Source organism: Peromyscus leucopus, chromosome 5 (assembly GCF_004664715.2).
Source record: "Peromyscus leucopus breed LL Stock chromosome 5, UCI_PerLeu_2.1, whole genome shotgun sequence".
Classification (NCBI taxonomy): domain Eukaryota; kingdom Metazoa; phylum Chordata; class Mammalia; order Rodentia; family Cricetidae; genus Peromyscus; species Peromyscus leucopus.
The window spans coordinates 17,875,098-17,884,166 of NC_051067.1; the positions used below are offsets into that span (position 1 = coordinate 17,875,098).

General features: G+C 46.5%; 1 long non-coding RNA gene across 1 annotated transcript; it reads right to left on the reverse strand.

Moving 5' to 3' along the window:
* Positions 1 to 1,297: 1,297 nt before the first annotated feature.
* LOC119088012 lies at positions 1,298 to 3,996 on the reverse strand. The gene is made up of 2 exons (XR_005091566.1): positions 2,480 to 3,996; positions 1,298 to 1,521 (listed from the first exon to the last, which is right to left on the reverse strand). It is a non-coding gene; the product is annotated as an uncharacterized LOC119088012 (long non-coding RNA).
* Positions 3,997 to 9,069: the final 5,073 nt, after the last annotated feature.

Consider the following 9,069-nt stretch of genomic DNA (forward strand, 5'->3'; position numbering starts at 1 on the left):
ACAACTGTACACATGCCCCCACACAGGTGATCCCACATCCACAGGCCCGGGCATGCACACATGCCCCCACACAGGTGATCCCACATCCACAGGCCCGGGCATGCACACATGCCCCCACACAGGTGATCCCACATCTACAGGCCCGGGCATGCACACATGCCCCCACACAGGTGATCCCACATCCACAGGCATGGGCATGCACACATGCCCCCACACAGGTGATCCCACATCCACAGGCATGGGCATGCACACATGCCCACACACAGGTGATCCCACATCCACAGGCCCGGGCATGCACACATGCCCCCACACAGGTGATCCCACATCCACAGGCATGGGCATGCACACATGTCCCCACACAGGTGATCCCACATCCACAGGCCTAGGCATGCACACATGCCCCCCCACAGGTGATCCCACATCCACAGGCATGGGCATGCACACATGCCCCCACACAGGTGATCCCACATCCACAGGCATGGGCATGCACACATGCCCCCACACAGGTGATCCCACATCCACAGGCCCGAGCATGCACACATGCCCCCACACAGGTGATCCCACATCCACAGGCATGGGCATGCACACATGCCCCCACACAGGTGATCCCACATCCACAGGCATGGGCATGCACACATGCCCCCACACAGGTGATCCCACATCCACAGGCATGGGCATGCACACATGCCCCCACACAGGTGATCCCACATCCACAGGCCCGAGCATGCACACATGCCCCCACACAGGTGATCCCACATCCACAGGCATGGGCATGCACACATGCCCCCACACAGGTGATCCCACATCCACAGGCATGGGCATGCACACATGCCCACACATAGGTGATCCCACATCCACAGGCATGGGCATGCACACATGCCCCCACACAGGTGATCCCACATACACAGGCATGGGCATACACACATGCCCACACACATGTGAAAGGAAGAAAAATGAAAACTAACACTACAGTAAATATATTATTACTTATTAGTGAGGAGTCATAGTCATTTGAAACCTGACCCTTCCATAACGGACAGCCAGCCTTCCCCGGCCTCTCATGTCATTTTGTCCTGGCTTAAACTGCAGGAGCAGATGCACTATGCTTGAAGTAATTTACTGACTGCTATAAATTGAGCATGGCGGGAGGTAAATATCAGAGTCAGAGTGAAATAGCTGTATAGCAACGAGAGAAATTATGGAGCTTCTGCGCGAATTGGACTGCTTTTATAAAATACATCAGGCAACAAAGTCCTCTTGGGGGGGGGGCATACAGCAGTTATGCAAAATGATCGGGCTGGTTTTAGGCAATCTTTTATTTTTAAGCTGCTTTTAACTTAAAGGGCAGAAAAGACAATCTTTGGAATTTCATGGCCTTGCAGAAACAGGCACACGGGGTCCTGGAGTCACTGATGCTAAGAGAGAGAAGGTGCTGTGGAACTGCTTGTATTGGTTTCTGCTGGACTCTTCCTCTTTTGTAGGAGATGCTGGCTACAGAGTCTGCAGGGTCAAGAGTAGCACCTGCCAGTGGGAAGAGGACAAAGCTAATTAATATTCAGCAACCAAAAGGGACACCGGCAGTTCTGGTGTGATTGTGAAGTGCCCCCCCCCATGGAGCATGTTACTGAACACGTGCCCTCAGCTGCTTGTGTTGCTTAGGGACACTGTAGAATGTCTGGCATCTTGGGCCGGTCAAAGTTATTCTTGTTTCTGGTTCAGTCCCGCACTTTCTGTCTTCTGAACTCCAATCACTACCTCACGCTCTAGCCTCTATAAACAGAGCTGCTTCTGCTTCCATGTGTCCCTTAGCACGGTGGGATAAAATCCCTCTGAAATTGTGAGTCCATCGAAACCTTTCTTCCCTTATACTTATCTGTCAAGCACCCTGTCACAGTGACCCAAGGAACCTGATACGCTGACCATCCCCGGGGGGGGGGGCAGCTGGGCGGGCCAGTGTGCGGCGACCCGAAACCTGCTGAAGTCGGGGTGGACCTGGTGACTTGGCGATTTGGAAGCCTATCTGTAGACATGTACGGTGCTGAACGAAGCCCAGATGACAACCGTCATAGTCAGGCATTGCTTCAGGTTATCAGTTCAGACATGGCTGGCCTCTCCCTAAAGGAGGGGGAGGTCACATCCGCTTTCTACAGGAATCTCAGCAGTTTGGAGAGAAGCAAGTCTCAGGCCAAGATAGTAGAGGTCCACAGGGTCTCGAGAACAGAGAACTAAGACAGATAGTACTACAGGCTTTCTCCAGGGTGCTAGAGAGAACACCGAAAGTGGGAGTCACCTAGGGTAATGGGATTGCCAGGTCCCTCGGCAGCCAAACCAGTTTCCTCTATGAACATGCCCAAGGCTAGTGATATCAATCAGTCCTGGCCCTGGCACAACCATGCACAAGAATTCCTGGAACTCTTGTTGAAATGCAGGCTCCGATTGGGTATATTTGAGTCCCTGGACAAGGTTCTGAAGTTCTCACAGGATTCCCCACCGATGCCGATTCCTGTAGTCCCCGTGTCCAGTCCTGCCAGCATCACATCTGACCGCCTTCTATTCTTTTTCTCCTCTTCCGGTGATGTTGTGTGATTCCTTTTTTTCTCTTCCAGAATGAGCACCAGAAAAAAAAAGAGCTTAGATTCAGAGAAGAGACAGAGCAAGATGGCAAAACCCAAATGTGCTCTCTCTCCTTTGTCAAGTTCAGGGCAGAAGGAAGCACCATGGCGTGACATCCTGGGGCCAAGGAAAAGCAACAGAACTGCTTTAGGGTTGTCTTGGTTACTGTTTGTTGTGGCTACTTCTCTAGTTGTGGTGGAACACTCACAAATGTCACTTAAGGAAGGGAGGGCTCGTATGGCGCACAGTGTGAGAGGGCAGTTTATCATCCTCCGGAAGTCATGGCAGCAGGAACGTGAGCTAGCTAGCCACGTCATGTCCACAGCCAGGACGCTTAAATGATGACTGCTAGCTCTCAGCCCACTCTCTCCTTTTTATTCAGTCCACGATGCCAGTCTACAAACAGTGCTGTCCACATTCAGGGAAGTCTCCTCACTTTGTTAACACAATCTAGAAACCTCCTCGCAGACATGCCCCAGAAGTTTTTCTCCTATCAAATTGACAATCAATATTAATCATTACAGGAATAAAAAAAAATCCCAGAATCAGTTTGGAAATCTGTTCCATGGTGTTTGCTGGAAGAGGCTGGGTCTGACATCAAGGTAGCATGAACCAGGCACGTAGAAACACCGCTCTAAGCTGTGCCTTTGCCTCAAGTCCCCAGGCCACCACCCTGCCAGGCTCCCCCACTCACTGGCTGGCCTTTCCTTTTGAAGCTACTGCACCTGAAGAGGTGGAAAGGAGGCCCCCTTTCAGCCTTTTATCTTTAAGCAGCTGCATTATTAACAGAGAAGAAAAAGGTCTCCCATGAGCTATGGCAAAATCCTGCAGATTGGTTTGTGAATCAGTGCAGCTTAGGCTAGAGCAACCTAATTTCCTGAAAGCCATTCTATGGCTTTGGGCTTCCAGAGAGGCATAAAGCTTGCGTGATATTTACTCTTAGTTAAAATTAAATGGAAATTGGGAAGAAACAAAAAACTCAAAGAGGAAGTCTTCTATGACCACATATCATTAACGGGGGGAAAATTAAAGGCTAGAAAGAAATGTGGGCAGACTGTACATATTGCATCAAAGGACATCTGGCAGTGTGGATATAGCAATGTGTTACAATGGTAACTACCTCCATGTCACGGAATTTTGTGGTTTTTTTTTTACATACTTATTTTGTTGTGAAATGCACATTTGAGAAGGCAGGTGATACACACAAAAAAGTCCAACTTAATAAGTTATATATACTATACATCTGGGTGAGTACAGAATAAATAAAACCAACCCCAAAGCCTTCCACCCAACTGTTTTTGATAATGACCCACCCTCCCTTATTTTTAAAAACTTCTAATTGATTCTTTCTGGATTTCATATCATGCACCCTGATCCCACTCATCTCCCCACACTTCAAATATGCCCTCTGCCCTTGCAACCTCCCCCCAAAAAAACTAAAATAAAATTTAAAAGGAAAACACACCTCGGCGTGGAAGCTGTAGTGTGCCACAGTGAGTCACGCAGTGTACTCCTTAGTCCATACATCTTTACTTACAACTCTTCATTGCAATGAGTCGTTGGTCTCTGGCTTCTGCTACACCATCAATGCTGGGCCCCCAGTGGGGCTCCTCTTGGATGTCCTGCTGTTGTCCTGTGTCATGGAGATCCTGCAGCTTCACATGCTCCACAGTTCACAGATGAGGTGGATGTTGGGGTGGGCCAGCTCATAACTCTGGTTCTGGGCCTGGGTGGTAGCTGGGTTGGTCAGCCTGCCAGCTCTCCCTCACCCTCACCACCTGGGTGAGCTCTCCAGCACTGCCCACCCCCCTACACCCCAGCTCACTCAGTACCTCAGGCAGCGAGGGGTGGAGCTAGTTCTCCTGCTCTTATGCCCCTAGGGCCAGCTCACCTGCACCCACACCACCAGGACCAGCTCTACTGTTCTGCCTAGGTGGTGCAGGGCCGCTCCCCTGAGTGCTGTTGGTGAGAGGCAGGGCCAGCTCTCCCACTCTCGTGACTTGGGGGCACTCTTCTCTGTTTTTAAGCTAATCTTCCTACCTCCTTTTTTTTTTCTTTTTGCATTATAGTTTTATTACTCACGTATGCACTGGTAAGGAATATTTTCCTGGTTTTTCAATTTTACGTGTGTTTATGAGTGTGTGCATGCCAGTCTTCCTATGAAACATCAGAGGGCAAGGCCAGCTGTCACTCCTTACCCACCTTGTTTGAAACAGGCTCTCTTACTGTTCTTCCACTGTGCTGCGTGCACTGAATCAGCTGCCCCTGAGCTTCTTGGGAGTCTCTTGTCCCTGTCCTCCATTTCCCCACAGGAGCGTGAAGATGGCAGATGCATATGGATCCAGGGTTTATGTGAGTTCTGGGAATGTGAACTCAGGTCCTCGTGATTGAGTGGCAAGTGCTGTAACTACTGAACCAGATTCCCAGCTCCCTCTATATATGGGAGCATATAAACTTCTTTTTTTCTCCCCTTCATTTACAGTGCTGTATGGTATTCCTAAACTGGATAAACAACGTTTTATAGCATTTACTGCTGGTGGATGTTTTCACTTGTTTCCTATGTCTGGCTGTTATGAATGGAAGCACTATTCCTGTGGTAGATATGCACCCTGGGGTTCATATCTCAGGCATCTTGGATGTGGGTATTTTTCCTTTTAGTAGATAATACCTAATAGTGCACCAAGAACATAGAGAATAAAATAAGGTAAAAAGCCCAGAGGCAAAACGTAGAAGAAGAAAAAGAGTTAATTTAAGTTAGAAAAGCTGGCTAGAAACAAGCCAAGCTAAGGCCAGGTACTCACAAGTAAGAATGTATTTATTTGGGAGCTGGGTGGCAGGCTCCTAAAGAGTAAAACAAACAAACAAACAAACAAACAAACAAAACCAAACAACTACAGCCTGTGCTTTTTACTCTTTCAAATAAAAACTGATCCACCCTTCTACAAAAATCAATAGTTTATGGCTAGCTTTTGTTTCATTTGAAATAGTTTCAACTGAACTGGATCACAAGATGGAATCTTAGGATCATTTCTCAGGCAGTCAAACAGGCTATCAGCTGCTAAGTCTACAAGGCTGTGTATGAATGAATGTACTAAACACACCTTTCTTTTCTTTTTTTTTTTTTTTCAAGATCCTGGGTGTAATTATTAAAGTGTCAATTGTCCCTAGTGATATTAACTAGATAATCAAATTTGGATCACAGGCATGAAATAATTTAAAGTGTGCCTTCATTACTGTTCAACTGGAAATAACTCAGTAAAAATGATTCCTACCCTCCCCGAGCCCCATATCTGCCATGTGGTTATGGCAGTAGCCAATAAACTTAATAGGTCTACTCAAAAGGTCACATTGATTCTCTACAATAAAGAATATCCTATGTAAACAAAACAGGCTAGGAGATTCTACCACAGAAACAGGAGAAAATATTGTTGATATCAGATGCAGGAAAGACAAAAATCAGAATTCTGGATAGAATTGCAAGAATTAGGAGCTCTCCATTCCTAAATTAGCTATGTGGGATAAAAATGGTTGACTAAGAAGAGACCTTGCTGAGGAACTATGAAGATGTAAAGTCATCTGTGTGACAACCTGTTTAATCTCAGAGAAACTTATACCATATGTTTTCCCTGACTGAGCAGGGGTAGAGTGATCTTGCTATGCTTTCTGTGACTAAGACAGTGCCTGCCATTCCTACCCCCAACAGGAGCTGGGAGAAGTTCTCCCACCAACCATGCCCTGCCTAGGAAGCCAGTGTGCAAGTGTTGGATTCTCTTTGCCAATGCCTTTAATTCTTATCTAGTAATATTCTCCGCTACTTCATGAAAAGAGGGGCCCAGCTGCATCCAATAGTGCCATAGCTGTATAACCCAGACACAATCCACAGGGGTTTAGAACAGAAATTAACAAATATATTTTAGCTTGAAACCTTACTGATAAAGAATTATCAGTCAGTTTTCCAAACAGCCACAGAACAGTCACAGACTCCTTCATCCTGATTTAGAACCCAACTACAAAAGATGCCATGACTAAGGTCACCTAGCATCAGATAGAGGGTGTCACGGCCAAGTCAACCTTCCTTGCTAAAGGAGATAAAATAGGATGGGGAGACTGAAGTGTCCTTGGCTCTACTGATGAATTCTCAGTATGTTACTAATTGCATGATCTATCCCAATTTCCTGCATCTCTTTGGCCCAGATTTATGTCTATAAAATAAAATAAAAATCAAACTGGGTTTTCTAGGGATACAGTCCTAATGTTGCAGTATTGTGTTCTGTCCCTTAGTCTGTGATTAAGTTATAAACCATGCTTCATTGTACTGCCTCTCAGGGGGCTCAGCACCACATTTCCTTTTCAGTTGATATCCCCCGAGAGATGATGTCAGGGTTGGTAACCTAACTCACTCCTGGTGATGGTCTGCCAGCACCTCTTAGAACCAGAGTCCACAGACAGTAAATTAGAACACTACAGTTTTAGGTTCTTTGACAGGCAATCCATGATCTAATTGCTCCTTCTTCTGGAACTGAAATCTCTACCGTGTTACATGGGAACAAGCTATCCAATTAAGAGTTGGAAAAAGATGAGGTGAAGAAGTCTGGACTACCACGGGTATCAGGGACACCCTCTTGGGGACTTAGGACCTGTCAATGGTCTTTGCTCCCTATAACTTTTGGAGTCATTGAACAGTGTCAACAAGTAATCATTTCAAGCAGAGCCTGGAGAACGGTTTGAGATAGGATGTTTTGAAACATCATCCATGAGACCTGAGATACAAGAGAATGTCCTGCACCGAGAATGACCGCAGGCACCTTGAGGAGGAACTGACTGGGAGCAAGCTCACCCCGTTCTATTAACCCCTCACGTTTGTCAGCTCTCAGGGCTCCCCGACATCTCTGATTGCTGTGGTGCTCTTCTGCAGGTCCATGGCAGCTATTTCAGGCACCTAACACAGCGGGACAAATGTGCACAAGTCCGCACAGTGTGACAGAAGAATTAAAAATGTATTTGCCATCTGTTCGTAGTTGCCTTGTGGGACTCTCTTCTTTTCCTCTCCTGCAGCCACAAATAGGGTCTTCGAGCTTCCTTCCGACTCCAGAGAGCTGGACTCTCTGAAACTGCAAGGCTTTCTTCCTCCTCCTTGCCCTCCTCCTCCTCATCCTCCTTCCCTGTCCAAGACTGTTGAACTCTGGAACAATTCCAGCTCTTTAATCATTTCTCTTAAGTATAACTTGGGAAGATTTGGACTACAGAGATGGCTCAGTGGTTAAGAGCATTGGCTGTTCCTCTAGAGGACCCTGTTTCAATTCCCAGCACCCACATAGCAGCTCATAACTGTTGGTAACTCCAGCTCCAGGGTATCCATGGCACAAAGCATGTATGTGGTACACCTATGTGTTCATGCAGGCCAAATACCCATACCCATAAAAAAATGGAAAGAGTCTACAAAAAGTATATAGTGTTTTATACTTAGGTGACTTCTACAGCCTTTGCTTAGGTTCCAGTTCCTGAGAACTCTGTAAAGCTTGGGGTGGAGCAAGAAAAAAAAAAAAAAGCCGAATGAAGTCAACTTAAATGGGATTGTATATCGAAATGAGGCTTGGAAATTCACACTGGTCCCCTACAATGTACTCAGTCCTCATCACAGAGGACTGCTCTGATAAGACACTCCACTTAGCTGGGAGAGAAGCCTGGGGAAGGATGCAGGAACGTCAAGTGTGAGCCATTTCTAGCCATGCACTCCCATAGGCAAAACTCTAAAAGCTGTTGTTGAGTTTTGTTAGTTGGACATGATGTTGGTTGATCTACAAAAATATTTCTGTTCTCACTGAGAGTCTCTAGTTTTCATTTCTGGGATACATGTGTCAGTCACTTAAAAACTCATTGTGATGGTACTTCACACCTATAATCCCAGCAGGAGATGGATGCAGGAGAATCACCATGAGTTCAAAGTCAGTTTAGGCTACAGTCTGAGTCTTGGTTTCAAAAACAAACAAATAAACAAAACATCGTATCAGATACTTTTCTCATTGTCATGGCAAAATATCCCGCAGAAACAAGTTCAGGGAGGAAAGACTTTCTTCTCTCATTGGTTCAGAGGACACAGTCCACTATGGCATGGAAGGCATGGAGCCTGGGGAGAGAGGTCCTGACTATAGTGGAGGGAACTTGGGTACATCTGCCTCACATTTTGGTGGATCAGGAAGCAAAGAGCAGACTGGAATTGGACTGAGCTATGAAATTTCAAGACCCACCCACCCTCAGTGACCCACTTCCTCTGTGGAAGCTACAGCTCCTGAAGGTTCCACACCTTCCAAACAGTCTCATTAGTTGGGGACCGAGTGTTCAAACAAATGAGCCTGTAGGTGGGACATTTTATATTCAAGCCTTAAGAGGTAGTGGAAATGATCTGTTGGCCAAAATAGTGCAATGCAGTATTTTTTATCATTTTCATAGTCCTGG